At 39.5% G+C, this 16,571-nt stretch overlaps 1 long non-coding RNA gene across 2 annotated transcripts in view; it reads left to right on the top strand.

Moving 5' to 3' along the window:
• Positions 1 to 14,872, top strand: part of LOC131191625 (uncharacterized) — a 40,939-nt gene extending 26,067 nt beyond the window's left edge. Inside the window, exons 3-4 of one of the 2 annotated variants that reach the window (XR_009153546.1) lie at positions 13,864 to 14,001; positions 14,472 to 14,872. This is a non-coding gene — a long non-coding RNA (uncharacterized LOC131191625). Of the gene's footprint in view, positions 1 to 13,863; positions 14,002 to 14,408 lie in introns of both variants that reach the window. The other variant, XR_009153545.1, reaches the window with a different exon arrangement.
• Positions 14,873 to 16,571: the final 1,699 nt, after the last annotated feature.

Raw genomic sequence — 16,571 nt, 5'->3', positions numbered from 1 at the left:
GGAAAATAATAGGAAAGCCTACAGGAAAAAAAAAACACCCTAATTAAAATGCAAGATATATTTTACTGCTCCTGTCTCAGTATTATTTCTTACATGCAAAATACTGGCTTCATTTGCTCTTAATAGTTCTAGCAGTTGTTTCAATACTGTATGCATCCCCCCCACCACCAATACACAAAATGCAACAACTAAAAGCTAGGTCAAAAAGTGAGAGTGCCTAGGTTTTATGTTACCCTTTGTACCCTGGAATTGATTCAACTGTCAAAGATCTCTCACCTAGTATGAAAGTTCTGCAAGAATGATGTTTTGGTGCTCTTCCAATAACAAGGCTTAGGGAAGAATTAGGCTTTAACTCTTTATATTGTAATCATGACTCAAAAGATGAGTTCAAGGATTTTCTGTTTCCGGGTAGCTCTGGTAACCCCTGATTACAAGCTTAATTACAAACCCCTGATTACAACCCCTTAAAAGCTTTCTGGAATGAATGAAAACCTAGTTAAAGCAAAAAGACCAAAAACCCAAACCTTGCAAGATTCAGGTTATGCCTGAGCTGGAAAGACTGTTCCAGATTGATGCCAATCCAGTTCATAATGTTGGTTCTAATCCTTGCAAGTTTTAGTGCCTCACTACCAGAGGCATTGCTTGCTCTGGCATGAAGTCCGAGCGCTAAAGCTGATAGTTCAAGATCTTGCCAATTTCCCAAACCTCTTTTTCACGTTTTGCTCCTGAACTGTGCAACATGCATCTCTCTCTCTTTAGAAAAAAGGTCCAATTTTTTTTCTATACAACAAGGCTTTTTGAACTGGATTAGTAATAATTACTAGCTTTTTCTTTTGTATTTCTTACCTGTATTTCTTTTCATTTCTTATGAAAACATAAACACAGATATACTGTACTATTTAGTTATCTTGAGCATCCTAGGACTGAAAAGATGGGACACAACTGAAAAAAAAATAGTAATAAAAAGGCAATAATCCTAGGATTAAGAACTTTTTCAAAAAACTAGCACATGCTGTATAACAACCGTGAAAAGAACTAAATTGTATCTCCACTGGGATTTCCCAATTATTCATGATTTCTCCTGTCCATTTAGGAGACACAGCTCTAGCCACCATGGCATTCAGATACATAGATTCTAAGAATGAATACAAGATATAAATCAAGACTATAAATATGCTTGAGGTCAGTACTTTGTTTTTCAATAAACTAGCTTCTGTGTAATTTTAATCTGAAAGAATCTTAAAATGAGGTGGAGAATCAAACTTGGTTGATACCAAGGAAGGTGTTTGTGGGCATACTGGTATTGCACTTGGCCATGCGGCATTAAAAGATGTAAGAGAAGATGTAAGAATAACAATGCAGAATTCAAAACAACATAAAGGTTAGATGAGATAAGTCAAGGTTAGATGAGAAAAGCCAATATTACTCATACAATATCAATTATATGAGTAAATGAATTAATGAAATTCTAAAAGACGATTCTTATAAGCAAAATATGTTCAAGAAGTTTTCTGAGAAAATTATGGGCAGCCAAAAAAATAAGCAAATAAATCATTGAAGAAATCAAACCAAAATTCTCACTCAAGACACAAATGACCAGGCATAATTTATCATACTTTGGACAGATTAGCTCTCTAGAGAAGACTGCAATGCTATGAAAGGTGGAAGGGAAAAGAAGAGAAAGACCAACAGTAAGATCGATGAACTCAGTTGCAGTGGTGATGGGTGCACTGGAGGACCAGATTTGGACAGATTGTCAATAACAAATTCTTTTTATATGGTCATAGATAAAGAGTTGATACTGATTTGATGGCACATAATCAATCATCATAACCAGTAAACAATTAAGATACGAAAAAAAACCCCAAATGTAATGAATATAATATTTAAATTTGACAAGAATTATAGAAAGAGAACGTAACATTCTAGTTAAAAGTTACCTTGTATTGATTTTTTAAAAATTGTTTTCTGGATTGTTAAAATTAAACCATTGCTGCATTGATTCATGATACAATTCAGTTGATAAGAATTTGGTTGGGGATATTTTCCTAATGCAGCCTGATATAAAGCCAACCTCACGGGGATCAACTGAAACCCACCTCTTTTCCAATTTTGAAAATATTTCTCATGTTAATGTTTCCAGATCTGTGTAAAAAAACAGCTGTCTGTATTAAATCACAGGGCTGAAAACAAAAGGGAAATGTATCACTGTATACTCAGTAAACAATCAATGGTCGGTGAATACAGGTAGTCCTCAACTTACAATAGTTAATTTAATAAGCATTCAAAGTTACAACGGCGCTGAAAAGAGAGACTTATGACCATTTTTCATACTTACAACCATTGCAGCATCCCCGTAGTCACGTGATCAAAGTTCAGATACTTGGGAACTGACTCATATTTATGACCGTTGCTGTGTCCCAAGGTCATGTGATCCCCTTTTGCAACCCTCTGATCAGTAAGGTCAATGGAACATCCAGATTCACTTAACAACCAACTATCAAGAATGGTGGTTTAGAAAGAAAATCTATTCCGGCTCATATTTTGCAAAGATAATGCAGGCTTAGCCCCATTTCAAGAATATGATCAAGCTAGTTATATTTTCTATAAACATGTCTATATTTTCAGGTACCTAATCCAAAAGAACAAATGCTATCAGTGTCACTGTTAGAGCACGATCTGAAGGGAAAAATGTGTTTTTATATTGTGGGCTTATTCAGCAGTTATGCAATTTTAGATACAGTTCAGTCTGTATCTGAATCTCAACATGTAATGTATTTGAATTTTAGGAGGGAAATTTGGGCGGGAAAATGCACGTTGCTGATTGGCTGATGCCTCAGCCAAATTACTATTTAAAGAGGGGTTTTTGCCTGTTGTTCTCCGCTGGGATCACAATAAACTAAAGAGCTGTTGTCACTTATATCGTCTCCTGCCTCTTCATTGCCCGAACCTAACATTGGCGACGAAGGTGGGATATTGAAGGCAGTGAGACTAGGAAAAGAGCTGAAGGAGCAACTTAGTTTCAAACCCAGCCAGCGATCCAGAGCAGATACATAGCGATGTCGAGCTATACTCGACTGGATGAACGGCTGTCTTTTGAAGACCATTTGACGGCCGTCTCCAGGAGAGCTTTCCACCAGGTTCGCCTGGTGCGCCAGTTGCGCCCCTTTCTAGACCGGGATGCCTTATGCATGGTCACTCATGCCCTCGTGACGTCTCGCCTGGATTACTGCAATGCTCTCTACATGGGGCTCCCCTTGAGGGGCATCCGGAGACTTCAGTTGGTCCAGAACGCGGCTGCGCGGGTGATAGAGGGAGCCCCTTGTGGCTCCCGCGTGACACCTATCCTGCGCAGACTGCACTGGCTACCTGTGGCCTTCCGGGTGCGCTTCAAGGTGTTGGTGACAATCTTTAAAGCACTCCATGGCATAGGGCCGGGCTATTTACGGGACCGCCTACTGCTACCAAATACCTCTCACCGACCCGTGCGCTCTCACAGAGAGGGACTCCTCAGGGTGCCGTCAGCTAGGCAGTGCCGTCTGGCGACACCCAGGGGAAGGGCCTTCTGTGGGGCTCCCACCTCTGAACGAACTCCTCCAGGACTTCCTCAACTTCCGGACCTCCGAACCTTTCGTCGCGAGCTTAAAACGCACTTATTCATCTGCGCGGGACTGGATTAGATTTTAAAGTTATTGGTTTTAAGGGGTTTTTTATTATTTATATTGTTTTTTAAATTCGGCAATAGAATAAGTTTTTTAATTGTTGTTTTTAACTTGTATTTATATGTATTTTAACTGCCTGTGAACCGCCCTGAGTCCTTAGGGAGATAGGGCGGTATATAAATTTGAAAAATAAATAAATAAATAAATATACACCGCCAGCGCCATTCGACCCAGCCAAGGAGAAATGGGGGTCGTACATGGCTCGCTTCGAGTGTTTCCTCGAAGCGAACGAACTGCAAGGAGTATCGGATAATCGGAAGCGCGTTTACTTCCTGAGCCACTGTGGACCAGAAGTCTTCGATACCGCCGAATCGCTGTCGGAACCAACGCCTGTACAGTCGATGTCATGGCCAGCGCTACAGACGATGCTACAAGCACACTACGCGCCGGTGCCATCGAAGTTTGTGCAACGGTTCGAGTTAAAACAAAGAGTTCAGCGAGAGGGCGAATCAATAAGCGTGTACATGGCTGCATTAAGGAAAGCCGCAACCCACTGTGAGTATAGAGACTTGGAGGACACTTTATTAGAACAACTCATTTGTGGGGTCAGGGACATCCGACTAAAGAGGCGGCTGCTGTCGAAAAGCAACCTAACCCTGGCGATAGCCCTGGATGAGGCCAGGGCACACGAGATGTCTACCAAAGTGGCGGAAACCTTACAGAAGCCGAACGCACAAAGTCCCTCAGCGAAAGCAACGCCGGTCCACAGCGAAGAGATCCAGGCAGATTGGGAAGAGGAAGAAGAGGAAGAGGTTTTCCACACCGGGAGGCCGGAAAGAGGCGACCGCGACGAGTGCGTAAGTTGCGGAGGCCAGCACCAACGACAGAATTGCAGGTTCAAGGATGCAATTTGTCGGCGGTGTGAAAAGAAAGGACATATAGCTCAGGCCTGCCGAGCCCCCCAACCTTCCCGCCAATCAACAGGGCGCCAGCTCCACAAAGCGGCCAGGGATTGGCCAGTTCAAAAAAGGCGCGAAGTCGAACCACACCACTGTGCGAGTGGGCCACGCATCGACACGACTAGAAAAGAAAATATTCACAAAGACCTACATCGAAGGAGTACAGTGTAAAATGGAGGTGGATCATCAATCACAATTATGTCCTGGGACACGATCGCACGGGACCTGTCAGAAGTCGCGAAACGACAGCTGCAACCCCAAAAGCTGAGAGTGCAAGACTATCAGGGAAACCGGATCCCTGTTAAAGGAGCCACAACGGTCAGAGTAAGATATGGACAATTCAAGAAAACACTGCAGATCACCATTGTTGACGGGAGCCTGCCCAGCTTACTGGGACTGGACTGGTTTCGAGCCCTAGGAATGGGCATAACCGGGATCCACAGCAATGGAGTCAAACTAAAGGACAAATTGTTGAAGGAATTCGAGGACGTTTTCCAAGACAGCCTGGGCAAGTATGTGGGGACCCCAATCTCATTCAACTTAGACCCCCAGGTAGCTCCCGTGAGGATGAAAAGGCTAGCGAGAAGTTATGTGTGGTGGCCACAAATGGATAAAGACATTAGCGACCGGGTAGGGAAATGCCAAGCTTGTCAGGAATCAAGGCCACTACCCCCAACAGCCCCCATCAGGGAATGGGAGAAACCCCAGGGTCCTTGGTCCAGGATCCACATAGATTTTGCCGGGCCGTTCCATGGGCAGACCTTCTTAATTGTGGTAGATGCCTACTCGAAGTGGTTAGAAAACTTACTCATGAAAACCATAACAGCGGAAGCTGTAATCACAGTTCTGAGGCATCTATTTGTGACACACGGGTTGCCCGAAACCATAGTGTCCGATAATGGCCCACAATTCACAGCCACCCAGTTTGAGGGGTACTTGGCAGGAGAGGGCATCTGACATGTCCTCTCGGCACCTTTCCACCCGGCGACGAACAGACTTGCAGAACGTTTCGTACGCAGTGCCAAGGAAACGCTATCTAGAATTAGCCCAGGAGATTGCAATCCAAAATTGATACCTTCCTGACAGCCCAACATAGAACTCCCTGTGTGACCACCAGCCGCAGCCCATCGGAGTTATTAATGGGTAGAAGACTCCGGTGCCCCCTAGATAGGTTAAACCCAACATACTCCCCTGATGGGTACCAAAGCACGAAGGGAAAAACCAGAACAATGACAACAGGTGACCCGGTATGGGCACATAACTATAGTGAGGGGCCAGCGTGGCTAAGGGGAACAATTGTAGGAGTGACGGGCCCAAAGTCGTACTTAGTGGACATGGGGGATGGCCGAGTGTGGAGATGCCACATAGATCAATTATGAAAAAGAATATAAAACGATCCAGAAACCAAACAGCCAGACCCTGATTACCAAATATTTGAACCAACAGCTAACTCAACCCCGAGGCGATCGGAGGACTTAGCTGAGTCTGAGGAAGTCCAGCGACGCCAACTGGCTCCTTCAGAGGACTGCAGGGACGACTCTGCCAATAATCCAGGGCCGGAGGGCCCAGAGGAGGAGCTGGGAGGAACAAACAGTCCCTCCGACCAGCTCGACTCACTCCCAGGGAATGAATTGCGCAGGTCAGAAAGAGTTAGGAGACGCCCTGTCTACCTGCGTGACTACGTGGAAAAATAACATGCAAATGTTATGCAAAAATTATGTAAATATGGTAAAATGTGTTCTGGGAGGGGAGGAGTGTAATTTATTTCAATTTTAGGAGGGAAATTTGGGCGGGAAAATGCACGTTGCTGATTGGCTGATGCCTCAGCCAAATTACTATTTAAAGAGGGGTTTTTGCCTGTTGTTCTCCGCTGGGATCACAATAAACTAAAGAGCTGTTGTCACTTGTATCGTCTCCTGCCTCTTCTTTGCCCGAACCTAACACAACACTTTAACATAAAGTATGCAGTAACATACAAAAACAACAACTAGTTTTAGTAGAGTCCATTTCTGACTAAACATTCATGTTAAGCTAGTGGAATTCAGCATATATAGTACACTGAGAGCATATGCACCAAGACAAATTCCTTGTGTGTCCAATCACACTTGGCCAATAAAAATTCTATTCTATTCTATTCTATTCTATTCTATTCTATTCTTAACATTGGTATCCTTAAGATTTACATTGACTGTTTCCCTATAACTATCATTAAGTGTTGTACCTTATGATTCTTGATGAAGCTATCTTTTCTTTTATGTACACTGAGAGCATATGCACCAAGACAAATTCCTTGTGTGTCCAATCACACTTGGCCAATAAAGAATTCTATTCTATATTCTATTCTAACATGTATTCTTAAAGCCATTTTCATGCCCTAGACACGTATTGGTTGGGAATTTTGGGCATTGAAGTCCTCACATCTTACAGTTCAGTGGTGGGTTTCAATTTTTTTTACTACCGGTTCTGTGGGCGTGGCTTGGTGGGTGTGGCATGGCTTGGTGAGCGTGCCTTGGTAGGCGTGGCAAGGGAAGGTTACTGCAAAATCCCCATTTCCTCCCGATCAGCTGGGACTTGGGAGGCAAAGAATAGATGGGGCTGAGCCAGTCAGAATTTTTACTTCCGGTTCTCCAAACTATTCAAAATTTCCGCTACTGGTTCTCCAGAACTGGTCAGAACCTGCTGAAACCCACCTCTGTTACAGTTGCCAAGTTTGAAAAACATGCCTGAAAACCATATATTCCACTAGCAATACCATAAATGAAACAATATGAAGTGCTGTTTAAATTTAAAAGTACTTGCCCAATTCTCAAAATCTATCAAGAAACTATCGTGATAAGGCTATCACTAAAAGTTAGTAGAGAATGCTAAAGAGTCAGTATTTTCCAGAGAGAATACAATTGCCAGTGACCTAGCTTTGAAGCTTAAATGCACACTGAATGAATTCTTTGATTAACAGGAACTTGGAAAGCTTCTGAAAGTCCTTCAATGGACAAATTGTATGATTATTATGAATCTTCAGTTTCAATAACAAAGGAGCCATCTAAAGAGGATCTGGGGGAAAAATGCTGTTTTTCTTAACAAGATCGATCCATAGTAACATATCCTAGCACGGGTTGTGCACACTGGATTGTGATCCAGTCTGTAGCTTTTCCAGTTATAAAGATCAGCTAGTTAGTGATGGAAAAGACTTTCACCTTGACAAGTGTCTACAGTTACTTCTGACAGTTGATTGCAATGGATTGTAGTGGAACATAAAAGAAATCAACATGAGCTATTTTGTACAATCCACAGAAATGGGCTCCGGTACAGCTGAATAAAGTCATGGCTGCCAATCATTTTCTATACAAAACAAAAGGAAGGGAATTACTTCTAAAAGATGAATCCACAGCTGAGATGTGATGGATCCAAGCTGAGTTTCTGAGTTCAGAAAATTGCAGGTGTATACGTATAGTTTAGGAAAATATTGGGATTACTAATCTTTTTTTATGTACATCAAGGGAATTCCTTTTTTAAAAAATAACCGATGGTGAAATTCACATTCATAAAACTATATACCTTAGGGGAAGTTGCACACAAAAGTTTTGCATATTAAGGAAAGATCTGAATGATAAATTCAGGCTGATTTTTCAGGATATTTTTAAAAATACATAAATAATATTGAAGGTATGGATTAATTCTTGAAAAAAGTATAGATATTAAATGAGACTTCTACTGTATGTCCAATGTTAAAATATTTTGTTTCACTCTATAATTGTAAGTCAAATTTGAGTGTTCTCCTCCTTTAATTATAATGTTTAGTTCTTTCTGATTCCCTCTAGTGTCTTATTTTTTTTAAAGTCTTATCTTACTATGCTTTTTTTAAATCAAAACCAATGCATTTTTCCATGGAAGGGATTTTTTTATAAGTAATTCCAAAATCTTATTTCAAATTTATCTGAATCCTTAGAGCTTTTCTAAAATGAAAGATTTAATCACCTTTTTGTTGTTTATTAATTTTTGTAAAGTTTTTAAACTTGCAGTTAAGACTTTTGCTAAAGATTGAAAGAAGGACATTCACCCAGTGCCATAAAACTTGTATATCCAAAGTTTTCTAATAACTGGCCAGCTGTTAGCAAGCATTATTTCCAAAAATGATTTAAAAAGTAAATATGCAAACTTAATGTCCTTTCAGAGGCACTGACCATGGTTTAAGCAAGTTGGCTATTCCCTAGCCTCCCAGAGCTCAACCCACTGGAGACTACTGTCATGGGGACTCCTCATGAGGAGCAGAAGTATGGAGCAACTTGTCGGCAATCTCAAGTCCTCACTTTGTCTGGAGAGGAATTACAAAGAGCTGGTCAAACTCAATGGTTTTTCATTCCATCTCAGTTGTCGGCTCCAATTTTTGCAGAACCATCTTCAATCTTCCGTTGGAAGTTCCCATGATGGGATTTAAAAAATAAAATGTTAAAATTGTAATCTAGAAAAAAATGTTGTGAATCATAAATAGTTCTTAGGGGCTATAAATTAATTCAGTTTGTGTCGCCTGAGTAGCAGCTTTTGTCCTCTTCAATATGCAAATCCTGAAACTTTATTATGCTCCTGAAAGGTAATTAATTCCACCAGACATCCCTGAAATACCAGAAATTACTGAGGTTTTACAATTATTTTGTTGGCAGACATTGAAAAACTCAATTATTACATTTCAATCAGAGTTCCTAGGCTTGCTAGAGTATCTTGAGACGTATTTTAGTTCTGAAATTTTATAATTAGCAAATATAAGAAAATCACACAGTGAAACCATACAGATTTAGAAGTGAAGTCGGAAATAAGGAATAAATCTTTCAATCATAGCTTGTTTGCTTATCAGCTACAAGTCAGCCTTTCAGAACTGTTTTAGCACTACTATGATTGCAAGCTAGTGAGCCGTGCCTTATGTTCAATATCAGCCCAAATCTCTGCCAGATCCAAGAGTTTTCTGTGCATCCAACTGCATATATAACTTGGGATTTAAAATTTTGTTTGAAGGGCAAACACATCTACGATTTGGGATGTGTTTGCACTTCACATTTGGGACAGATTTGGGTGTTGTAGCAACAAGGGAGATCCAAGAGGGGTGGAGGGAGGAGAGAGGGAACAGAAAGAAAGGGTCTTCAAAAGTAAATTATGTTGCAGAGTATAAAATAATTTATTTTCACTAGTTAGATGTAACACACACACACACACACACACACACACACAGATGGAGGGAGGGAAAGAGGAAGAGAGGGAGTGGGAGAGAGAGAGAGAGAGAGAGGTGCTTAAATATGATACATCTGTCATAAAGAAATTAATAAATATACTTCTCTAAATATAGGCAGCATTGTTTATGATGCGAAGATGGATTTTTCTTTGCTCCATCAGGCTGATTGTCGATGCATCAAAATGAATTGGAGTCTGATACCGAAGGCTCATATGAGAAAGTCAATATTACTATCCAATAAATGCAGTATATTGAAATGTTTCTTTTTAAAAAAAACAACTGGAAATGTCTCTATCAAAGGCATGCTGTTGTTGTTTTTAATGCTTTGATAGGTTAGATAACATGTTTACCTAAAAGTATGCAGTGTCAGTATTGCTTTTCCAGCTTGCTGACATCTTTCTTTATTAAAAGCGAACAACGCGCACACACATAGTGCCAGTGTCCAGTTGTGAAGACAAACAAAACATTGCCTGCATTCAAAACCATCTGGATGACAAGCCACTTTTTTTTTTCTTCTACTGTGAGGGTACCTATAATAAAGCCTTCTGCAGTGTCTTACTTGTGTTTGAAAGAAAAGAATTCAGATGATATAGAATACATCCATTTAGAGATTTCAATTCCAGGAAAAAGCATAAAGAAGAGAGGGATCAATGAAGAAATGCATGTTAAAAAAAGCTATTAGCCATCTGTCACCCTTCAGGAAATGTTTATTCTCTGGATGTTGAGGCAGGACAATCAAGGATTCCATCTTCAGAGGTGCATATGTGATTAGTGAGCTTTGGATATATATTGTTTGATATGTTAGTTTATGAACGTTAGTTTATGAACATAATTTTTGTTGACAGGCAATATTGTTGGGGTGTTATCTGATTTATTATGCAATTTGGGCAGCTACTACTTACATCTTCAAAATTAAAAAAAGAACAAGCTGGAACCAAACTGGGTTCACAGATTTTGCTAACAATGTTTTCTAAACTTGTTTTTAATGAGATAAAATTTGGTGTATTATTGTAGGATAAGTAGGATAATGTAGGATAAGAACTAAGGAGAAATTTCCTGACAGTTAGAATAAGTAATCAATGGAACAACTTGCCTCCAGAAGTTTGTGATGCTCCAACACTGGAAATTTTTAAGAAAATGTTGGATAACCATCTGTCTGAGATGGCGTAGGGTTTCCTGCCTGGGCAGGGGGTTGGACTAGAAGGCCTCCAAGGTCCCTTCCAACTCTGTTGTTGTTGTTGTTGTTGTTGTTGTTGTTAAGTTAAAATCAATCAAACCATCTTTATTTGTTTACTTTTATTTCTTTGCTTCTCAGTTAAAATGCATTGTGTGACTTGGTCTTGGTCTTAATGAACAATTTGTGCTCTTAGCTGGTCAATCCCTTTCCTTTCTTTTTCAGTTATGCTGTAATGTGCCTCTGTAGATTGCTTAGGAGTTTAGCTTAGAAAGTAAGTTTAGCAGGTAGTCAAGGTCTATAAACAAGAATAAGTTATAACCCAAATGAACTGTAAAGGTAAAGGTTCGCCTCGCACATATGTGCTAGTCATTTCTGACTCTAGAGGGCGGTGCTCATCTCCATTTCAAAGCTGAAGAGCTACTGTCTGAAGACGTCTCCATGGTCATGTGGCTGGCATGACTAAATGCCAAAGGCGCATGGAACTATGTTACCTTCCCAACAAAGGTGGTCCCTATTTTTTTACTTGCATTTTTATGTGCTTTAGAACTGCTAGGTTGGCAGAAGCTGGGACAAATAACGGGAGCTCACCCTGTTATGCAGCACTTGGGATTCGAACCACTGAACTGCCAACCTATCGCTTGACAAGCTCAATGACTTAGCCCCTGAACCACCATGCCCCTGAAGTGTGCACACCTTTAAAACATCAATCTAACTCTATCAAGGACCTAGGAGTACTCATCTCAAACACTCTAAGCCCCAGAGCTCAGTGTAACAGCATTTGCCAAAAAGGCATTAAGAATTGTTAGCTTAATTTTGTGAAGCTTCTTCTCTGGTAACATTGTATTGTTAACTAGGGCATACAAAACCTTTGCCAGACCAATTCTCAAATACAGCTCATCTGCCTGAATCCACACTGTATATCAGACATTAATAAATTGAGTGGGTCCAGAGGTATTTCATGAGAAGAGTACTCCACTCCTCTAATCACAATAGAATCCCTTATGCCACCAGGCTTGAAATTTTGGGCTTGGACAATCTGGAACTGCACAGCTTGTGGTCTGATCTAAGCTTAGTACACAAAATTGTCTGCTTCAATGTCTTATCTGTCAACTATTTCTTCAGCTTCAACCTCAATAATACACAGGCAAACAATCGATACAAACTCAAGGTAAACCACTGCAAACTCGATTGCAGAAAATACGACTTCAGCAATAGAGTGGTCAACACCTGGAATGCTCTACCTGACTCCATTGTTACATCCTCAAACCCTCACAGCTTCAACTTTAAACTGTCTACCATGGACGTCACCCCATTCCTAAGAGGTACATAAAGGGGGCGTGCATAAGCGCACCAGCGTGCCTAAGGTCCCTGTTCGACTGTCCCCATTTATTTGTATTCATTTCCTGTGTTCATGTCCATGTTCATATTTATACCTGCTATCTTGTACATGTTTGACAAATTAATAAATAAAAATAAATAAATAAATAAAACTCATAGTAGCATCCAGTGGTGTCCATGTAAGAAATTTAAAAAAAGTGAAGATGGCAGTGGTGGCTTTGCAGTGAAAATTCTGCTCCTTTGTGTAGAAGTGATCACCATCTTTGTTTGTTTGTTTGTTTGTTTTTTGTTACTCCCATGGATTCCATCACCAAGCCAAAATCAAAGAAATGATTGTAGTGTAGGGAAATATGAATTCAGTCCTGTACTGTAACAACGTTGAGAATCCTGATGTTTAAAATATGGCGTGGAAATTACTGCAAAAGGACCCAGAAATGTTAGGAGTAGGATGGCAACTCCTGGCATGTGAAACCAGCAAGCACACATTCCGTATTCCCAAAGAATGGATAAATTTACCTTAATGCTGATGGGAAAAACAGAAGATTTGGACATTCTAACTTTTGATATGGTGCCATTGTTTTTTTTTTTCTTTCTGGACATTGTCTGAAGGAGAAAGTGTTGTTACTGCTGACACAGTCAAACGTTAAAGAATTTTGTCTTTGGGTCCAAACCAGTGCCTGTCAACTTCAGCCGCTTTTGGATGGGTGGATTTTAACTCCTAGAATTCCTCAGCCATCATGGTTTCAGATTCTGAAAAATAACACAGTAATTTGCAACAGGCAGTCATTCTCTCAAAATGGAGCAAGTGGGTCCCAAATCTTTCTGATTTTGATGAAGAATCTTTTCAGAGATTTGAGTACTTGAGAAGGCAGTAACATGGCTCCCTGGCATTTAGTAAAAAGGATCATTATTTCTTACCGATCCCTGCACAAAAAACCATTTGCTTGGCACAGGATTACTATCACTACAAATGTTACCTTACTCTGTCCCATGCAGCAAAATTCTGAAGGCTTTGAAACCTGGCTTGAATATTTAGACACTAATTATTTGGAAATGTAGAATGTTTCATTCTCATCCCTTCAGCGAATGGCATTATATTCTGCTGAAAACCAAAGTGTTGTGGCTATTTTTGTTGGCAGCATGCTAAATTATAGGAAAACAAAGGCCTAATTTTCCTAATTTCAGTCTGGATCCAAGCAACAGTTTAAATTCAGACCCTACTGAATCTTTTCCAGAGCTATGGATTGCTGTTTTAATCTTGTCTCCTCTTCGTTTTATATACTCTTTCTCATGACAAAAAGGCTACAGGGAAAAGGCTAGAAGTTCACCCATGTTTAAAGTACAGAAATATGTCATTGCATAACATTTCAGCTTTTTAGTTCATAAGGAACAGATAAGAAATTAAAGTGGGCCGCTTGGATCAATAAGGTCCATATAGTCTTATAAACATTTTGCAATTTTTGCTTTTCAGTCTTGATACCTTTTCATTTCATTACCTCTCCACAGACTCACAATGTGAATGAATTGTTTCTAAAGCTCTAATGTTGGGGAAAGAGTAGAGGGAAAGAGAAGAGGATGACCAGCAGTAAGGTGGATGGAGTCACAGTGCTGATGAGCATCCTGTTGGGAGTCATCAAAGAACAGGTAAGGGATAGAGCATCATAGAGAAAATCAACCTATGTGATCACTAGAAGTTGAAAATGACTTGCTAGCATATAATCAATCAATCAATCAATCAATAAAAATGTCTTAAAGTCTAATTTTATGCCTGTTTACTCAGAGATAAGCTTTGTTAAGATAAACAGATTTTACTCTTAACTAAGTAGGATCCTTCTCTTCCAAAGCTTGCAAAAAATCTGCTCTAATTCAAAAGTATATTAATATGGGGGAACTGAAAGGTGCTGAGAAATAATGCCAATTTCAGTGTTAAAGAAATTAGCAGCAATAACATAGTTATTTTATTATTATTATTATTATTATTATTATTATTATTATTATTATTATTATTATTATTATTATTATTATTATTATTATTATTATTATTATTATAGTGACAGGCTACAGAAAATGATTCATCATGAACTGATAGCATGATCACATCTTTTAATTATTAGCGTTGATTTCAAGATGTCTATGGATTCCCAGAAATCCGCTTGTGAGTGTACATTGGATTGAAACAAATGGAGCATCAACAGGTCATTGGGAATAGCAAACAGAACAAGGCAGAGGAGAGAAGAAAGAGAAAACAAAAGAAAAAAGAAAAGAAAAATGTGGCAATATATAAAAATGTATCTTTCAAGGAACATAATTACATTGTTAAACTTCAAATATTATTCAGCATTTCTACCTAAATGTTTTTAAAATTGAAGATAATCTTGTTACGATCTATGTGTTACATAGCTAAAGAATAAAGGCCAAATTTGGATGTGTGTGTTTATACAAAGAAAGAGAAAGATATTTTGATATGGTGGTGTATTTTATAGTGTTAAATATTGCTGATTCAAATAAAGTTCAGTTTTCGGGTATTTTGCAATAGCATGTCTAATAATTAACAGGGAACAACGAATTCAATTTTTGTGATGCAGTGATTTACAAGACATTAAAATATCCCTACATAAAAACTCATGCTGCTCCCATGTGCTGGAGAAAATAACATAACATATGGGACAGCACCCATATATAATCTCTTGCCATTAACTGTGCTCAGGCATGGTCCAAGAAGGCACCTAAAACTATAGTTGTAGGTGCCCTAACCTACAAAGAACTGACCTCTGCTTGAAGGCTGTCCAATCCAAGTCCACTTGAAAGGTAAAAGAAAAGAATATGAAGGTAAAAGAAAAGAATATGAAGCAGAAAGAGCTTTGAAGTTCCATATCAGCTCTGGATGGCAGACTGAGCAATTACCCACATCACCTGGCCATTACTATGAGATAAGCTGTAATTATACCTCAATGCCTATCTCTGATTTACAATCAGCAACTGCTAGTTTATGGGTGCCTGTATTCTCACTTGTACAAATACATTTGTATTTTCTTTTGTGATATATAAATGACCAATGCCGATGCATGCAGCTGCTACTGACATTTTTCTCTTCTGCCTCTCTTTGCCTTTCACATTGCCTTCTCTTTTCACTTGATTGTCACCCCATATGAGCAAAGGGTATCATGTGCAATACATCTTTACCAATTTCTTACATACAGTCCTCGACTTACAACAGCTCATTTTCATCACCATTCGAAGTTACAGTGGCACTGAAAAAAGTGACTTTAGACCATTTTTCACATTTACAACCGTTGTCCCCATGGTCATTTCCAGTGGTGGGTTTCTACCAGTTGAAGCGAACCAGTAGTGGTGGCGGCGGGACACTCTGTCCATCTGCCTGGATGTCATCACAGATGCTCTGTGCATGTGCAGAAGTGCCACATGTGAACGCTCCCAGTTCCAAACCAATAGCGAAGGTAAGAGGAACTCACTACTGTTCATTTCATCAAAATGCAGACACTAGGCAACTGAGTCATATTTATGACAGTTGCAGTGTGTATGTGGGTGGGTGGGCGGGTGTAATGTTCTGTTGCAAACTTCTGACCAGCAAAATCAATGGGGAAGCCAGACTTACTTAACAATCTTGTTACTAACTTGCAGTGTTTCACTTAACAGCTCTGGCAAGAAAGGTCCTAAAATGGGGCAAAATTCATTTAACAAGCATTTCGCTTAACAACAGAAATTTTGGGCTCAGTTGTGTGTGTAATTTAAGGACTACTTGTATCAAATAGTCATTTTCATCTGTCTTAGGAACCAGAACTAAAGTTTTATTAATAGCCTCCTGTGGGAACCTGTGATTTTATCCATCCTTATTTCCCCAAATAAGCTGTCAGTGTATTTTGATCATCACACCAGAGAAGCCTACCCACTCCAACTGAAAGCGCGGAGAGGAGGGAATATACAAAACAAATGAAAAGTGCCTAGAAATAAACATTATATTTCTTTCCAAATGGGAGTTATTTAAAGGGAAGTTTATTTTTAAAGCGGCCATGTGAAATGTTCCCATTTGTTTGCCTTTATTTATTTTCATGCAGCTGCTTTTGTTTTGCTCAGGAGATTAATTAGTAACTAGTCACTAAAGGGTATTTCTAATTTGAAATAATTTTTTGCCCAAAAAAAACCAAAAAAACAAACCCTTCACTAAGATTCATTACATTTACGAAAAATACGAA

The sequence above is a fragment of the Ahaetulla prasina genome, chromosome 2 (genome assembly GCF_028640845.1).
Source record: "Ahaetulla prasina isolate Xishuangbanna chromosome 2, ASM2864084v1, whole genome shotgun sequence".
NCBI lineage: Eukaryota > Metazoa > Chordata > Lepidosauria > Squamata > Colubridae > Ahaetulla > Ahaetulla prasina.
Note: the sequence above shows the minus strand (reverse complement) of the source record. Positions and strands in the feature narration are given on the sequence as shown.